The 16,395-nt window shown below is 44.5% G+C and overlaps 1 protein-coding gene across 7 annotated transcripts in view; it reads left to right on the top strand.

The window, feature by feature from the left end:
* FARP2 (FERM, ARH/RhoGEF and pleckstrin domain protein 2) overlaps positions 1-16,395 on the top strand; it is a 197,296-nt gene that overhangs the window by 135,461 nt on the left and 45,440 nt on the right. The window lies entirely within an intron of this gene.

A 16,395-nucleotide genomic window follows, 5' to 3' on the forward strand; every position in this document is an offset into this window, starting at 1 on the left:
AAATAATTAAAACTAAGATGTGTAACCTGTGGAAAGACATTACCATAAATTCTATGAAATCACAATATTCCACTATCGCTTCAATGTGCAGGGCTCTGACTTCAGTTTGTGGCAGAGTTCTAAACATTGATAAGAAAGTGCAAAGACCTATCTCCAGAATGTGCAGGTGTACTGTATGTTCAGCTCACAAAACTACTTGTGCCTTAGCCTGAAGTGATCCCCAGTTTAATAGGTACTAATCTTTGCAGAAAAACATTATGCTAACAATGCAAAAGGGGCTGGAATTTCTTAATGCATCTTTTTGGAACTTGACTTTTTTTTTTTTTTTAAACCCAGCAAACGTTTTTGTTGAATTATTTGTTTGGGGAGTTTTACAGCTTTGTTTTCTGTTGAAATTGCTGATTATAAACCTACAGATTTGTACTTATTCAGAACTTTTAAAATTGTTTATACAATAAAATGAGGAAACCTTTGATATGAATGACAAAATGGGCTTTTTAGCTTTTATTTTTCTTTACACTTGTGTTTCAAATAGATTAAATATTGGTTCTCCTTGGCTTAAGACTCCCAGGAGTTTTATCATCAGATTTCCCAGCTTAGTTTTCTTTTTGTAGGCATTTGGGAGGGTACCGCAGCCTAAGCAAATAGGGCTCAAATTACTGTTTTGTTTGAACCCCTTTATTATGGAGTACAGATGAGAAGAAAAGTTCAGATTTTAGCTTACAAGCACCATTTATGTCAGAGACATTTTCCTATTAGCTCTGGTTCAGCCTCTCTCAGGCAGTCTGCTCTATATCCTTATAACTAGCCATCAGTGATTGTAAGCATAATGCATGGCGATAAGTAGGTAATGTACTCGTATTTTCTGTGTTACACGTTCTCTTCCAGAAGGCCATACTTATTATACAGCTAAATCTTGCGTGCCTTACTCATGCAAGATAGTCACTTTGAAATCAGTGCATCTAGTTATACAAGTAAGGTGAGCTGGATTTGCCTTTTTTTTTTTTTTTTTTTTTTTACAATTGGTTTTAGAACTTTCTGAAAAATAGAATTGCTTTCCATACTTGAACTGCTTAGATGTAAAAAAACTGTTGCCTTGTTTTCTTAGTAGTCAAGGAGAATTTAAGACTGATGTCTCTGATTTCATACCAGAAGTGTGTGATCTAACAATAAGATACTAGACCCTTAGTCATATTATGTTATTATAATATCTGAATTTGAGCTGCTATTTTCATTGCAACATGTAGTTGTTTTGGAGATTCATAAGTTAAGCCCCAAACCTGCAATTCACTGGATGCAAACACAGTAGTCATGCATGATCAAGTTGTATGATGGCAGCCTCACCTTAGACTAACCCAAGTCGTGCTGAAGTAAATATTATACTATATCAATATAAAATTTTATAAAAGTTTTTAATATATGCTACCTATGATACCAAGATATTATGACAAATGCAATATGGTCTTTAAAGATGCTTTGGTTACTCAAGTATATTTTTAGAAATATGAAAATCAATAAGTTCACATTCTGATCATAACCTGTAAAATTAAGAGTGAGAATTTTTAAAACGAATTGGGCCCTTCCAGTAAAGTTCTTAAGCAGGTGCAAAACATTTACATATGAGTAGTTCCATTAAGTTATAGCTGTGTTTAAAGTGTTTTATTGGGTCAAAGCAATAGTGTGTGAAAAAAGAGTGGAAAATCTATTAATTAAAAATTGTAGCGGCAAAAGAAATTGCTGAGAGGTTTTGTTTTTTTTTTATGCCTCTATAGCCCAAATATTTTTTTTAATGATTTTAAAGAACAGTTTTGCAGAGAATAAGTTCAGATTTTGGTCTTTCTTTGTTTTAATTAAAAGCAGTATTTTGAAATATCCAGGATAAGGAACACTTTTTACATTAAAAAGGTTGTAGAGCAGTTTTTAAACTAAGGGCTGGGGGGAAGCCAACAGGCGCAGAGGAGCACGTGGTACGGACATCCCTTAAAGGAGGATCTATAAATGGAGATTCCCTATGTCTTAATAAGGAGGAGAGGATGAAAGATGATAAAATACAGGTAGGATCTGGTGAGAAATAGTCAAAAGAAAAAAAGTCCCATTCAGTTACATCATGTAATGGCAGACCGTTAAAAAGTGACAAGTTTTAAAGTGCTTATATACCAATTCTAGAAGTCTAAATAATAAGATGGTGAACTAGAGTGCCTCTATTAAATGAGGATATTGATATAATAGGCATCACAGAAACTTGGTGGAATGAGGATAATCAATGGAACACAATAATACCAGGATACAAAATATATCGAAAGGACAGAACAGGTCATGCTGGTGAGGCAGTGGCACTATATGTGAAAGAAAGCGTAGAATCAAATGAAGTAAAAATCTTAAATGAACCAAACTGTACCATAGAATCTCTATGGATAGTAATTCCATGCTTGAATAATAAGAATATAGCACTGCTCTACAGCCAAAATGCTTCTGAAATAAATGTAGTCAAACTTTACTAATTCTGGGTCACTGAGAACGAAAATGTTGCTTAAAATTGTTGATTGGCCCTAGTTTTCAAGATATGCTATTGGGTCAGTATATACGACCCTTGACTTGGGAATGGCGGAGGATAAGTGAATTATAAAGGGAAGGGATCTCAATTTAAACCAGAAATGACTAAAATACATCTTTGACTGGATCTATGAATAAATCTATGACTGGGTTTGGACAGTACTTGCTTTTTTGGCAAAATAATGAATGATGCAATCTGAAGCTGGTATTGCGTCATACATGATATGAATTGCATCATGTTATTCCTAGAAGTCATGGATGATGCAATCATAACGAAGCTTACATCACTCTGCTGAACAAATTGCCCTATATCAGCTCTAGAAATCATACAGTGTCGTGCTCTCTTATTTGTCAGTGTTTGATTTTGCAAAGGGACACATTTCTGTTTAGGCAAAGTGAGCAGAGATGCCTCGTACTTGTGTGAACAGTGCAGATAACTTCTGCTATGTTTGTGGTGAAGTGACTTTTGCATCACAAAAGCGCAGTATAACCACTATGGTTAAGAAAGCCTATCACCTTTATTTTGGCTGCAAAATTGGAGATCAGGACAAGAGGTGGGCCCCACACATATGCTGCAACACTTGTGCAACAAATCTTCGCCAGTGGTTGAACAGGAAAAGGAAATCTATGCCTTTTGCAGTGCCAATGATTTGGAGAGATCCAACAGATCATACCAGCAATTGTTACTTCTGCATGGTGCCTCCAGTTGGGAAAGGTGTGTCAAAGAAGAAAAAGTGGACTGTGCATTATCCAAACATTCCATCAGCTATACGCCCAGTACCCCACGAAGAAGGACTGCCGGTTCCTGATGCACCAGAATCATTCTCACTTGAGTCAGACGAGGAAGAGGATGAAACTTCTGGTCCTGAACCATCAATGTCACAGGACCCACATTTTCTCCCATCCTCCTCCTCTGAACCACACCTCATAACACAAGGTGAACTGAATGACCTTGTCAGGGATTTGGAACTACCCAAGAGTAAGGCAGAGCTGTTGGGCTCCAGACTACAGCAGTGGAATCTCCTGGCAGGTGATGTTAGGGTTTCCATGTTCCATGACCGTCAAAAGGATCTTGTCCCATTCTTCTTCATGGAAGGTGATCTTGTAGCCTGCAACAACATCGATGGTGTAATGGCAGCCCTCAACATCGTTCACGATCCAGATGAGTGGAGATTGTTCACTGATTCATCCAAGACGAGTCTTAAAGCTGTTTTACTGCATAATGGCAATGTTTTGCCATCAATTCCAGTTGGTCATGCAGTCCATATGAAGGAAACCTATGACAATATGAAACAACTTTTGAGGTGCATAAACTATGACCAACATCAGTGGCAGCTTTGTGGCGATTTGAAGGTTGTTGCTCTCTTGCTTGGTCTGCAGACTGGATACACAAAGTACTGCTGTTTTCTCTGCGAACGGGATAGTCGTGCAAGAGATTCCCACTACGTCAAGAAAGATTGGCCACTCCGACAGTCATTGGAGCCTGGGAGGAAAAGTGTTCAGCATCCACCACTTGTTGAATCAAGGAAGATTTTGTTACCACCATTACACATCAAGCTGGGTCTGATGAAGAACTTTGTCAAGGCCATTGATAAAACACAAGCAGCTTTCAGGTACCTCCGTGGAAAATTTCCAAGGTTAAATGAAGCTAAGATAAAGGAAGGTGTCTTTGTTGGTCCTCAGATTCGTGAACGTCTTTGAGATGATGCATTTGACCATGCACTGCGTGGCAAGGAAAAGACGGCATGGAAAGCCTTCCAGTTAGTGGCAATAAATTTTCTCGGAAACAACAAGGCAGACAACTACAGGTTGTTGGTGGAAAACCTCCTCAAGCATACAAAAGCCTTGGTTGCAACATGTCACTAAAGATACATTTCTTGCACTCTCATCTAGATTTTTTTCCACCGAACTGCGGAGCAGTGAGCGACGAGCACGGCGAGCGATTTCACCAGGACATTGCAACAATGGAGAAACGCTATCAGGGCAAATGGAGCCCATCAAGGCTTGCAGACTATTGCTGGACAGTGACAAGAGATGCTCCATTTAATGAATACAAGAGACAAGCCAAGAAGCGCCGAGTAGACACTGAATAGGACTAAACTATGTACAGAATAATTTTTTGCCTTTTTGTTTCATAATAAATGTTATTTATATAACCCTTTTGCTGATTTTTAAAGTGTTACATAAACAGGACAGGTGAAATATTATCATGTAAAGCAACCATAAACACATGAAAAGATCTAGGTTTACAATTTATGATTAAAACTCTACTATCTACACAATATACATAGACATAAAATGTAAAAACTTAAAGTTCTTAGAAACAGTAGCCAATCAGTTGTTTTAATTGTCATATTTGAATTCAGCACATCAAAATACATAATAAATAGCACATTTTATCTCTGAGCAGACGACTTCTCAGAAATTGTAAACCAGTGTTACAGACCACCTGACCAGGATGGTGATAGTGACTGGGAAATGCTCAGGGAGGTTAGAGAGGCTGTTAAAATAAAAAAACTTAATAATAATAATGGGGGATTTCAACTATCCCCATATTGACTGGGTAGATGTTACCTCAGGACGGATGCAGAGATAAAGTTTCTTGACACCTTAAATGACTGCTTCTTGGAGCAGCTGGTCCTGGAACCCTCAAGAGGAGAGGCAATTCTTGATTTAGTCCTAAGTGGAGCAAAGGATCTGGTCCGGGAGGTGAATATAGCTGGACTGCTTGGTAATAGTGACCATAATATAATTACATTTAATATCCCTGTGGCAGGAAAAACATGACAGTGGCCCAACACTGTAGCATTTAATTTCAGGAAGGGGAACAACACAAAAATGAGAAGGTTAGTTAAACAGAAATTAAAAGGTACAGCACCAAAAGTAAAATCCCTGCAAGCTGCATGGAAACTTTTTAAAGATACCATAATAGAGGCTCAACTTAAATGTTATACCCCCAATTAAAAAACAGTCAGAGAACCAAAAAAGAGCCACCATGGCTAAACAACAAAGTAAAAGAAGCAGTGAGAGGCAAAAAGGCATCCTTTAAAAAGTGGAAGTTAAATCCAAATCCATCTTGAATACTGCGTGCAGATGTGGTCGCCCCATTTCAAAAAAGATATATTGGACTTGGAAAAGGTTCAGAAAAGGGCAACAAAAATGGTTAGGTGTATGGAACGGCTGCTGTATGAGGAGAGATTAATAAAACTTGGACTTTTCAGCTTGGAAAAGAGACGACTAAGGGGGGATATGATAGAGGTCTATAAAATCATGACTGGCCTGGAGAAAGTAAATAAGGAAGTGTTATTTATTCCTCCTCATAACACAAACTAGGTGCCACCAAATGAAATTAATAGGCAGCAGGTTTAAAACAGACAAAAGAAAATATTTTTTCACACAACGCACAGTCAACCTGTGGAACTCCTTGCCAAAGATGATGTGAAAGCCAGGACTATAACAGGGTTCAAAAAAGAACTAGATAGCCATTGATGGACCGATCCTCTATGAATCTATTAGCCAGGATGGGCAGGAATGGTGTCCCTAGCCTCTGTTTGCCAGAAGCTGGGAGTGGGCAACAGGGGACGGATCACTTGATTACCTGTTCTGTTCATTCCCTCTGGAGCACCTGGCATTGGCTACTGACCCAAGACAGGATATTGGGCTAGATGGACCTTTGGTCTGACCCAGTATTGTTGTTCTTATGTTCTTACATGATGTTGTGTAATGTGTATAAAAATGTGCTCTTAGCACAATGGTGTCACTGTTCAAATAATACTTTACTATTTAGGTATTCAGGGATTGATCCAAAGCCCATCTGAAGTCAGTGGGAGTCTTTCAGTGGTGTTTGGATCAGATCCTAATACACCTCTACCCCGATATAACGCGACCCGATATAATATGAATTCGGATATAACGCGGTAAAGCAGTGCTCCGGGGGGGCAGGGCTGTGCACTCCGGTGGATCAAAGCAAGTTCGATATAACACGGTTTCACCTATAACGCGGTAAGATTTTTTGGCTCCCGAGGACAGCGTTATATCGGGGTAGAGGTGTAGTGCAAAGTGAAACTTTATTCCACACGCTATATTTCTTAAAAGAAATTCACATGTAAAATCACATTAAAAATGCTATTAGTGGAATGAAAAGAGGCAAAAATAAGCAATGAATAGTTAAAGGGAAAGCATAGTGCACTATATGTCCTCTGGTTGTTTAGACCAGTGTTTCTCAATGACCGGTTTGTGGACCGACGTCTGTCCCTCACATCTCTCTGAGACAGTTTAGGAAAGCAGCAAGCCATTCCCTTGTATCAAAAGGGTTGAGAAACACTGGTTTAAACACAGTGGGGCACTGCCTTTTAATGGTGAATTGAAAAAGTTATTGTCTGCCAAAACATTTCAGTGTTCTTCTTCGAGTGATTGCTCATGTGTATTCCACAATAGGTGTGCGTGCTTGCCACGTGCACCAGTGCCAGAAGTTTTCCCCCTAGTAGTACCTGTGGGGTGGGGAGCCCCCCCGTTACCCCTGGAATGGCACCTGCCTGGCGCGGTATAAGGGGAGCTGCATGCTCCCTCCACCCTCAGTTCCTTCTTGCCGCCAGTGAAGGTGCGTTGGAACTGCTCAGCTCCAGCGTTACTGCAGCTTGTCCCCAGAACTGTTTGTTTGTTCCTTCATTAGTACCTGTAGTCAGTTAGCTATTTCGGTTAGTTTAGTTAGTGAGCCCGGGCCGGGGCTCTTGTAGGTGTTCTATGCCAAGGAGTGACCCGCACGCGGACTGTCTGCGCTGCTTGGGAGCAACCCCCATATCAGCGAAAGGTGCAAGATCTGCAATTCGTTCAAGCCCTGGACCAAAAAAGAAAGGGACATTAGGCTCTGGGCCATCCTGATGGAGTCGGCACTGGCCTTGACCCTGGTACACCACTCCGAACCGGTATCCGGCACCACGGCGTTGGTACGCAGAGACCCTCCGGTACCATTGACCAGTCGACACCACTCCCCTTCCACGGGCATGCCAAGAGGACCGGAAAGACTCCCTCTTCGCAATGGCACCAAGGGAAGTCTGGGACAGAGGCTAGGCCCATGTCGGGTAGCCCTCGATCCCCATCGGGCCCTAGGCCTCCGACTCACGTTGAGCAGAGTAGCCCGGCCCCTTCGGAGCAGGCCTCTCCAGATGTCTGGATGCCATCTAAGCCTGAAGCCCTCCAGGCGGCCAGGGACGTCATGTCCGTGCCAGTGCCCTTAGTTCCACTGATCTTGGCCCCATGCTCCAGGGGCAAGCTGCCACCGGGGTTGCCGCAGTCACCGCTAGCCTGGTACCAGTCGCGGTCGAGGGAATGTTACCGACAACGTTCACTGCCCAGCGACTGTTCAGGGCTCAGTCCATGTGGATCGCCCTCTACGCCGGCCAGACTGTCTCTGGAGGGTGCCATCCGACCGGGACTCCCGGCACCGCTCGTCTTCGCAGAGCGAATATCGATGGGACCGTGGCGGACATCACCAACGGTCCTCGTCTCGAAGGAGGTACTACAGTCGGTCGCGTCACGAGGAGTTCCCGCTCGGACTCCCACTCCAAGTCTCTGCCAAGGCACCGTGGCCCTGGGCATTGATCACCGGCGTCTCACTGTCACGGGTCTGCCCGTCGAAGCTGTTTGTGGAGCAGCTACTACCGTCGGTGCCGTTCCTCCGCCTCGAGATCACGGTCCCGTGGCTAACGCAGATCCCGGCACCGCCATTACTCCTGATCCAGAGGCAGCAGTGGGTCGTACGCCAGCCCGGCCTCCGCTTACAGCCATCTGTATACAGGCCAGGCTAGCTAGCCCAAACAGCCGGCCCCACCAGTGCCTCAGCAAGTGCAGTGGCATCGAGTGTCGTGTCCGGCCCAGTGGTTCCAGTGGGCACGGTGGCCTCCGGTGCAGCCCCCGGTGGGGACTCGCTCGGTGGCCAGTGCGTCGGAAGCACCACTGGCCTCCATCCCTAGACAGCCAAGAAAGGAGTCGGTGAGACCAGTGTTATCAGCACCGTGCCCAGAATCCGACCAGGTGGTGGATCCTCCGGTGCCGGCCGACACCCAAAGCACCACACTGGCCTCCTTGCCCCGTTTGGAGGAGCTGACTGCGGCCCCACCCCCGTCTGTCCTGCAGGAGGACTACTGGGCCCACCAAGACCTCTCTAAAAAGGGTGGCAGCGAGGAGATGGAGGAGCCCTCGGACTCCCTGTTCAATATGCTGTTTCCCCTCGGCACCGGGCAGGGTGGCCTTGCCGGTCCATGAAGGGGTAGCAAGAATTTCAAATGCCCTGTGGCAAACACCAGCCTTGTTGGCTCCCATCTCTAAGAAGGCAGAACGCAAGTACTTTGTACCCACTAAGGGGCACGAGAATTTGTATACCCACCTGGCTCCCAATTCCTTGGTGGTCGAGTCGGTCAACCACAGGGAACAGCAGGAGCAGCCAGCCCCGACCCCTAAGAACAAAGATTCTCGGAGGCTGGATACTTTCGGGAGAAAAGTTTGTTCATCGTCAACCTTGCAGCTAAGAGTAGCAAACCATCAGGCTCTCCTCGGTCGCTACGAGTTTAATCTCTGGGGATCCCTCCCCAAGTTCGAGGACTCCCTCTGGGAGCATGATTAAAAGGAGTTTAAGCTGCTTGTGGAGGAAAGGGTAGCGGTCGCAAGGGCATCCCTGCAGGCTGCTTCAGATGCAGCGGACACGGCCGCACGGTCCATGGCCTCAGCGGTGTCCATGAGATGGGTGTCATGGCTCCTGCTCTCTGGGCTATCCAGGGAAGCGCGGTCGTCAATGCAGGATCTCCCTTTCGACGGGAAGGCTCTGTTTGCTGAGGAAACAGAGATGAGGTTGCATGGCATGACCCTCCAGACCTTGGGCCTCTATATCCCTGCTCCAGCAAAACCCAAGTTCGGGAGCCTTCTGCGGCTTGCCCAGGACACCTTCCCGAAGTACGAAGCCGCCGAGAAGAAGTGTGGGACTATAGAAAACACCCACAAAGGCAGACTCAGCCTGCCCCCCAGCCTGGGTCCTCTAAGGGCAAGCAGGTGGGTAAAAGGCATTTTTGATGGAACGCTCGGGGTACCCCACCAGTTCTCAGCAGGGATCCACCCCCAATAAAGCTCCCTTTTTCTAATCGGTTGTGCGCTTTCCTCCCGGAATGGTCGCTGCTCACCTCGGACTGGTGGGTCCTCAACACCATCTCCCGAGGTTACACCCTTCAGTTTACCTCCTCCCTGCCCAACCACCCCCGCCCCTGTCCCTCTTGGGGGACCCATCGCACGAGACTCTGCTCAAGCAGGAGGTTGGGCGGCTCCTGGAACTAGGAGCGTTAGAGGTGGTGCCCAAGGAGTTTCTGGGCAAGGGGTATTACTCCTGTTATTTCCTTATCCCGAAGGCCAAAGGAGGGCTCAGGCCCATCATGGACCTGCGAGGCCTGAACCAGTACATGGTGAAACTCAAGTTCCGCATGGTTTCCCTGGCCTCCATCATCCCCTCCCTGGATCCTGGGGACTGGTACGCTGCCCTCATTCTACAGGACACGTACTTCCACATCCACATATTCGAAGGGCACAGGCACTTCCTCCATTTTGTGGTGGGACAGAATCACTACCAATTCATGGTCCTCCCGTTTGGTCTGTCCACTGCCTCCAGGATCTTTACAAAGTGCATGTGGGTGGTAGCGGCCTACCTTAGGCGCCGGGGGGTCCAGATATTCCCCTATCTGGACGACTGGCTGGTCAAGGGCACCTCCCGATCGCAGGTGAGGGATCATGTGGCATTCCTCTTGTCCACATGCACCACCCTGGGCCTGTTGGTACACAACACCAAGTCCACGTTAGTCCCGGTCTAATGCATAGAGTTTATCGGGGTGCTCCTGGATGCAATGTCGGCAAGGGCCTCTCTCCCCCACCCCAGACAGGTTTGAGACCCTGAAAGGGCTCATTGGCTCGTTGCAAGGTTCCCGGTGACGACAGTCAGGGCTTGCCTGCAGCTGCTAGGTCACATGTCGGCGTGCACATATGTGGTCCGCCATGCCAGACTCAGGATGAGGCCCCTCCAGCTCTGGCTGGCCTCGAAGGTCTCCCAGGCCACGGACAGAATGGACAAGGTCCTCACCGTGCTGAACTCGGTGATCACCTCCCTGCGGTGGTGGAGCATGTTGCTTGGGGCGGACCAAGAGCTCCCATTCAGGTACAGGGCCCCATTGTTGGAGCTGGTGTCTGATGCATCGGACCTGGGCTGGGGGGGCCCATGTGAGGAATTTTCAGACCCACGGCCTGTGGTCTCTGCAAGACCTGACCCTTCATATAAACGTCAAGGAACTCAGGGCGGTGCATCTGGCGTGTATAGCCTTCTGCTTGCACCTAAAGGGCAAGGTAGTCAGGGTCCTCACGGACATCATGGCCTCAATGTTCTATATCAACAGGGAAGGCAGGGCTCAATCCTCTGCCACAAAGCCCTCCGTCTGTGGGACTTCTGTATAGTCCACGACATCCACCTAAAAGCCTTTCACCTGCTGGGTGCCCGGAACGTGAGGGCGGATCACTTGAGCAGAGACTTTTCCTCTCAGCACGAGTGGTCTCTACACCTGGAAGTGGCCCACCAGCTCTTCCGAAGGTGTGGAACTCTCCAGGTGGACCTGTTTGCGAACTGGCAGAACCGATGATGCCCCTGGTTCTGCTCCAGGGGGAGCTTAGGGAAGGGTGCTATCTCTGATGCCTTTATCCTATTCTGGTCAGGCCAGCTTCTCTACGCTTTTCTCCCGTTCCCTCTGATTGGCAGGGTCCTGGAGAAAATAAAGATGGATAAAGCCAGGGTCCTCCTCATTGCCCCGGCGTGGCCCAGGCAGCACTGGTACAAGACCCTCTAGGGCCTGGCGGTGGCTCCACCGTGGCTGTTTGCCGCTCCACCCAGACCTGCTCTCTCAGGACCAGAGCTGCCGCCTCCACCCCAACCTGGCAGCTCTTCACCTCACAGCGTGGCTGTTCAGTGGCTAGGTGGTGAGGAAAGGACATGCTCAGAACAGGTTCAGCTCATCCTCCTTGAAAGTAGACTGCCCTCCACACACCGCTCCTACATGGCGAAGTGGTCTCGGTTTTCTAGGTGGGTGGCGGACCAAGGGGTGTCCCCAACAGCCACCCCGATACAGCTTATCCTTGATTACCTCCTCCGCCCAGGGCCTGGCGGCCTCGTCAGCATGCACCTGGTAGCCATATTGGCCTTCCATCCCCCGGTGCAAGGACACACTGTGTTCTCCTATGCTATGACCAGGCGGCTCCTTAAGGGTTTGGACCAGCTTTACCCGTATTCTAAACCCCTGGTCCCACAGTGGGACCTGAATCTGTGCTGGCTCGTCTTATGGGGCCCCTGTATGAACCGTTGGCCATATGTTCCTGGTCTCTTTCTCCCCCCCCCCCCCCCCCCCACGGATACTGCTAGGGGAAAAACTTCTGGCACTGGTGCACATGGCAAGCATGCACACCTGTTGTGGAATAGACATGAGCAACACATCTCGAAGAACACCAGTTACGAAAAAGTAACTGTCTTTTGCTTCCTCTGCAGCTTCTGATGATCTCATTAACACCTCAGCAATTAAAGAGCCTGAATTCACTGCCTTCCTTACATTACTTTAGGTGTTGTAATCTCTTGAAGTGTAGAATGTTTTCAGAATGTAATCTACACATCCCGAATCTACAGATCCCAAATTATTTATTTTTATATCTATGTCAAGAAACACATTCAAATATATGGTTTTAAAATATATTTATTTGTGATTTTAGTTTGGGATCTTTGAGTGGAGAGCTACTCTGAAAAATAACTGTAAAATGGCATCATAGGCTTTCCATCTACATTGTGTCTCAGTGACTCCGAATCAAATGAGTTCTGCTTGCATGTCAAAAGACTTTTAATTGTCAGATCCTAGCCTGAGTTTACAGTTCTGGAAGCCAAACTGTGTTTTTTGGCTTGTGCAGCATTTGTAGGCCAGATATAATAATTCTGTAGCCCAGGTTCTACCCTCAGACCTGGACAACCTCATTCTTTTTAATGGGGATACCCATTTGTAACAAAGGGCAGAATTTGGCCCTAGTAACTAGAAGTTTCTGAACTCTGATGTGTGAGAAGAAATAGAACTGGGCTCACCCTCTTCAAAGCTGTAGAAGCTTACACAGCTGACTAGAGGGAAAAAATAATATACATATATTTTTGTCACTAATGTGACAAATGGCTCTGAATGCACACAGAAAACTTATCTGTTGAGGGTGCTATTTTTGCACAGTCACTTTTAAGAGAAGAACCACACTTTAAGCAGCCTTTTGTGTATTGTATGTATTTTCAAATATTTATATGTTGGTGGCAATAAGTTCAAAGTGTTTGTCTGGTTTCTGTTCTGGGCAGATGATGGCCCACTGAAGTATTCCCACCCTAAAAAGCAGGCATCAGTATCCATGGATATTACAAGAGAATTACTTTACTTAAGAAAGGCAGATTTTGATATCTAGTTGACAGAGCCTCTTTAATCTTCTACATCAAGCCAGAACACACGACGCTAAGAATGAGCAATTACTCATTGCAGTTTTTCTTTTAATATAAAGCAGGAATGGGGGATGCATTATGAAACTAGGATGCATGTACAAGCATGCAAAAACTCCATTTGCTCGTGCTTTAGATATAATAAATAAAATTATGCTCTCACATCCTGTGCAATCGCACTGAAATCAATAAAACTTTGCATATATGAAGGCCAAATTTGACTCAACAAGCTGTATGCTCTAAACCAAAAACTCAGTACCTTTAAAAATACTGCTCCTTTAAAAACAGTAATACACATTTCAAAGACGTATACAAATTGTCCTAAAGGGCTAGTATAGGTGTGTGTATATAAAATTATAGCTATGGGTGGGAAATTCAAAGCCCTCAACATTGCCTGAACCTTACCATTGTTTTCAATGGATGCAAAATTAGTCAGATGTGGATTGCTTTTGAAAATTTCTATCCTATAGCTGCTGTACCAATATTAGTAAAATGTTAATTATTTTATTGCTGTTTGTTCATAAGCTCTCCTTTCACAAGGCCATAAGGAAGAGCAATGGCCTTTCTTAAGTAAAGTAATTCTCTCGTAATATCCATGGATACTGATGCCTGCTTTTTAGGGTGGGAATACTTCAGTGGGCCATCATCTGCCCAGAACAGAAACCAGACAAACACTTTGAACTTGTTGCCACCAACTTATAAATATTTAGCAGGTTTCTATCTTAAACAGCCACTGAAAATGGTGGGCACTTCCCAAACTACTACTGGATCCTTCCATTATCCTTTCTCCACCAGAAGAGGCTGTGGAGCCACTCCATGACTTGCCAGAGGATTTCCCCATTGCTGCTCTAGTAGAAGTACATAATAAGTTTGTAATCGGTTTCTGACAGAACTGAAATCAAAATCTGCATTTGTAATGTATTTAAACACCGTTTGCTGACTGTAATAGGTGATATGTGCATTTGTATCAAACTTTTAAAGTCATATTTCAAATAAAAAAAGTTCCTAAAAAATTAGGGTGTTATGTGAATTTTCTAGAAAGGATAGTAAAATGAGAAGATTGGGGTCCTAAATAGGTTGCTACTGTCCCTTTAAAGAATTTGCCAGTAGTCTAATCCTACATATTATAAAATTGCAATTGTTGTAACATCTTCCATTAATAAGTCCTTACTTGTATCCCAGTGACACAAACATGAGAGACACTGTTGCCCTACACTGCACCAATGCACAAGGACACAGAAGAGAACGGTCCCTGCCTAGAAGAGCTTATTGCCTAAGAAATAGATTGTATTTAGACCTAGTTTATCCATTTTCGAAAAATCAGACTTTAAAGAAAATACCAGGTACCTACATTTTTGAATGTATATATTTTCAGACTTAATTAGTTGAATATGCCTCTGATTTTCATAATCTTACATTGATGTCAAGAAAAATAATACTTGAAATCAGATAAAGAAGAACAAATGTCTATTTAGATGAATTTCCTGGGTTTCTCCCCATATTTTGAGCTGGTAACATGAGTCAATACTGGAACAACTCATTGAAATAGGCTGCAGGAAATTATACCTCATTCTCCCCTTGTCTCTGAATATTATTGCTTCCATTGAAGTAGTTGAGACCACAATATTTGGAACAGTTGCAGCTGCTTGGTGCTAATTTCTGAGTACATAGGAAGTCTTTGATTTCTATGGCACTTTTTTAATGTTAAAAAGGGTAATTATTTTCCATCTCATTTTAACTTCCTTAATTCATATATAAAGGCAAACTTCTAGTAAACTACTTTCCCTGCAGTATTTTCATATGTAAAAACAAAATGTTAGCTATTCGTACTTTCCTGTGTGTTAGGTCTGGTAGACTAAAAGCAATTGAAATGAGAAAATACACAGGCAGAAACAATAGACACTTGATAATGATTTTGCTGAAGTATGTTAATAGTTAACTTTACAGCCTTGATAATCTGAATCTCTTCCAGGTGACCGAGTGCAATGGCGTTTAGCTTCCTGCGTTTGTCAATGTGAAAATACGCATTTGCTTCCTCATCATTGTCATGCTGCAGCCACACAATTAAGTGGTTTTGCTCCTGAGCCAATCAAACAGCAACCATCTCTTGCCAAAAGTATATCAAAAAGCTCATAACTGGCTCTCCTTCAATCAGTTAATCTCTGCTTTTTATTTTTTGTTAAAAGATATTGGGTGTCTCATTTACAGTTCTGTTCCTGTGGGCTGATATTTTTGAATGCATATAGTGTAGGGTGTTTTTTTTAATGATTTTAGTAATCTGACTACAGGAAGAGAATCTGTCTGAAAAGCTAGTGCTGAATATAACAAAGGTCACAGTATGTGCTGAGATTATACAAAGTGGATTTTGGAGTGGGAGTGCCAGTGTGGAGAGGAGCACACTGGTGTCAACCTGGAATCTGTTTTATACTGACAACATGTAATCCCCTGAAAATAGGGGTTTATAATGGGAAAGATAGATTATCATATAGAGAACATTGTGTACGTTCAAGCACGTTTCAGAAGAGCGATTGAGCTGTGTCTTTGGAGGAACGAGCACTTGCTATACAGCCCATTGTTCCAGTAGCAGCTCTGAGGCAGTTTGGTCTAATGGACTGAACACAAGTTTCGGAGAAAGGAACTCCTGGGTTCTAATTCTTAACTATCACTGATTCGCCATGTGGCCTTGGGCAAGTTACTTAGCCCCGTTTCCTATCTGTAAAACAAATAATAATACCTACTTACCACAGTGGGGTGTTGCAAGCATAGGTTAATGTTTGTAGAGCACTTTGGGGATGGAAAGCATTACATCTTTAACTGGAGTATTGTGTCCAGTTCTGGGTGCCACATTTCAGGAAAGATGTGGACAAATTGGAGAAAGTCCAGAGAAGAGAAACAAAAATGATTAAAGGTATAGAAAACATGACCTATGAGGGAAGATTGAAAAATTGGGTTTGTTTAATCTGGAAAAGAGAAGACTCAGAGGGGGCATGATAACAGTTTTCAAGAACATAAAAGGTTGTTACAAGGAAGAGGGAGAAGAATTGTTGTTGTTAACCTCTGAGGATAGGACAAGAAGCAATGGGCTTAAATTGCAGCAAAGGAGGTTTAGGTTGGACATTAGGAAAAACTTCCTAACTGTCAGGGTGATTAAGCACCGGAATAAATTGCCCAGGAAGGTTGTGGAATCTCCATAATTGGAGCTTTTTAAGAGCAGATTAGACAAACACCTGTCAGGAATGGTCTAGATAATACGTAGTCCTGCCATGAGTGCAGGGCACTGGACTAGATGACCTCTCAAGGTCCCTTCCAGT

Source organism: Malaclemys terrapin, chromosome 9, assembly GCF_027887155.1.
Source record: "Malaclemys terrapin pileata isolate rMalTer1 chromosome 9, rMalTer1.hap1, whole genome shotgun sequence".
Classification (NCBI taxonomy): Eukaryota; Metazoa; Chordata; order Testudines; family Emydidae; genus Malaclemys; species Malaclemys terrapin.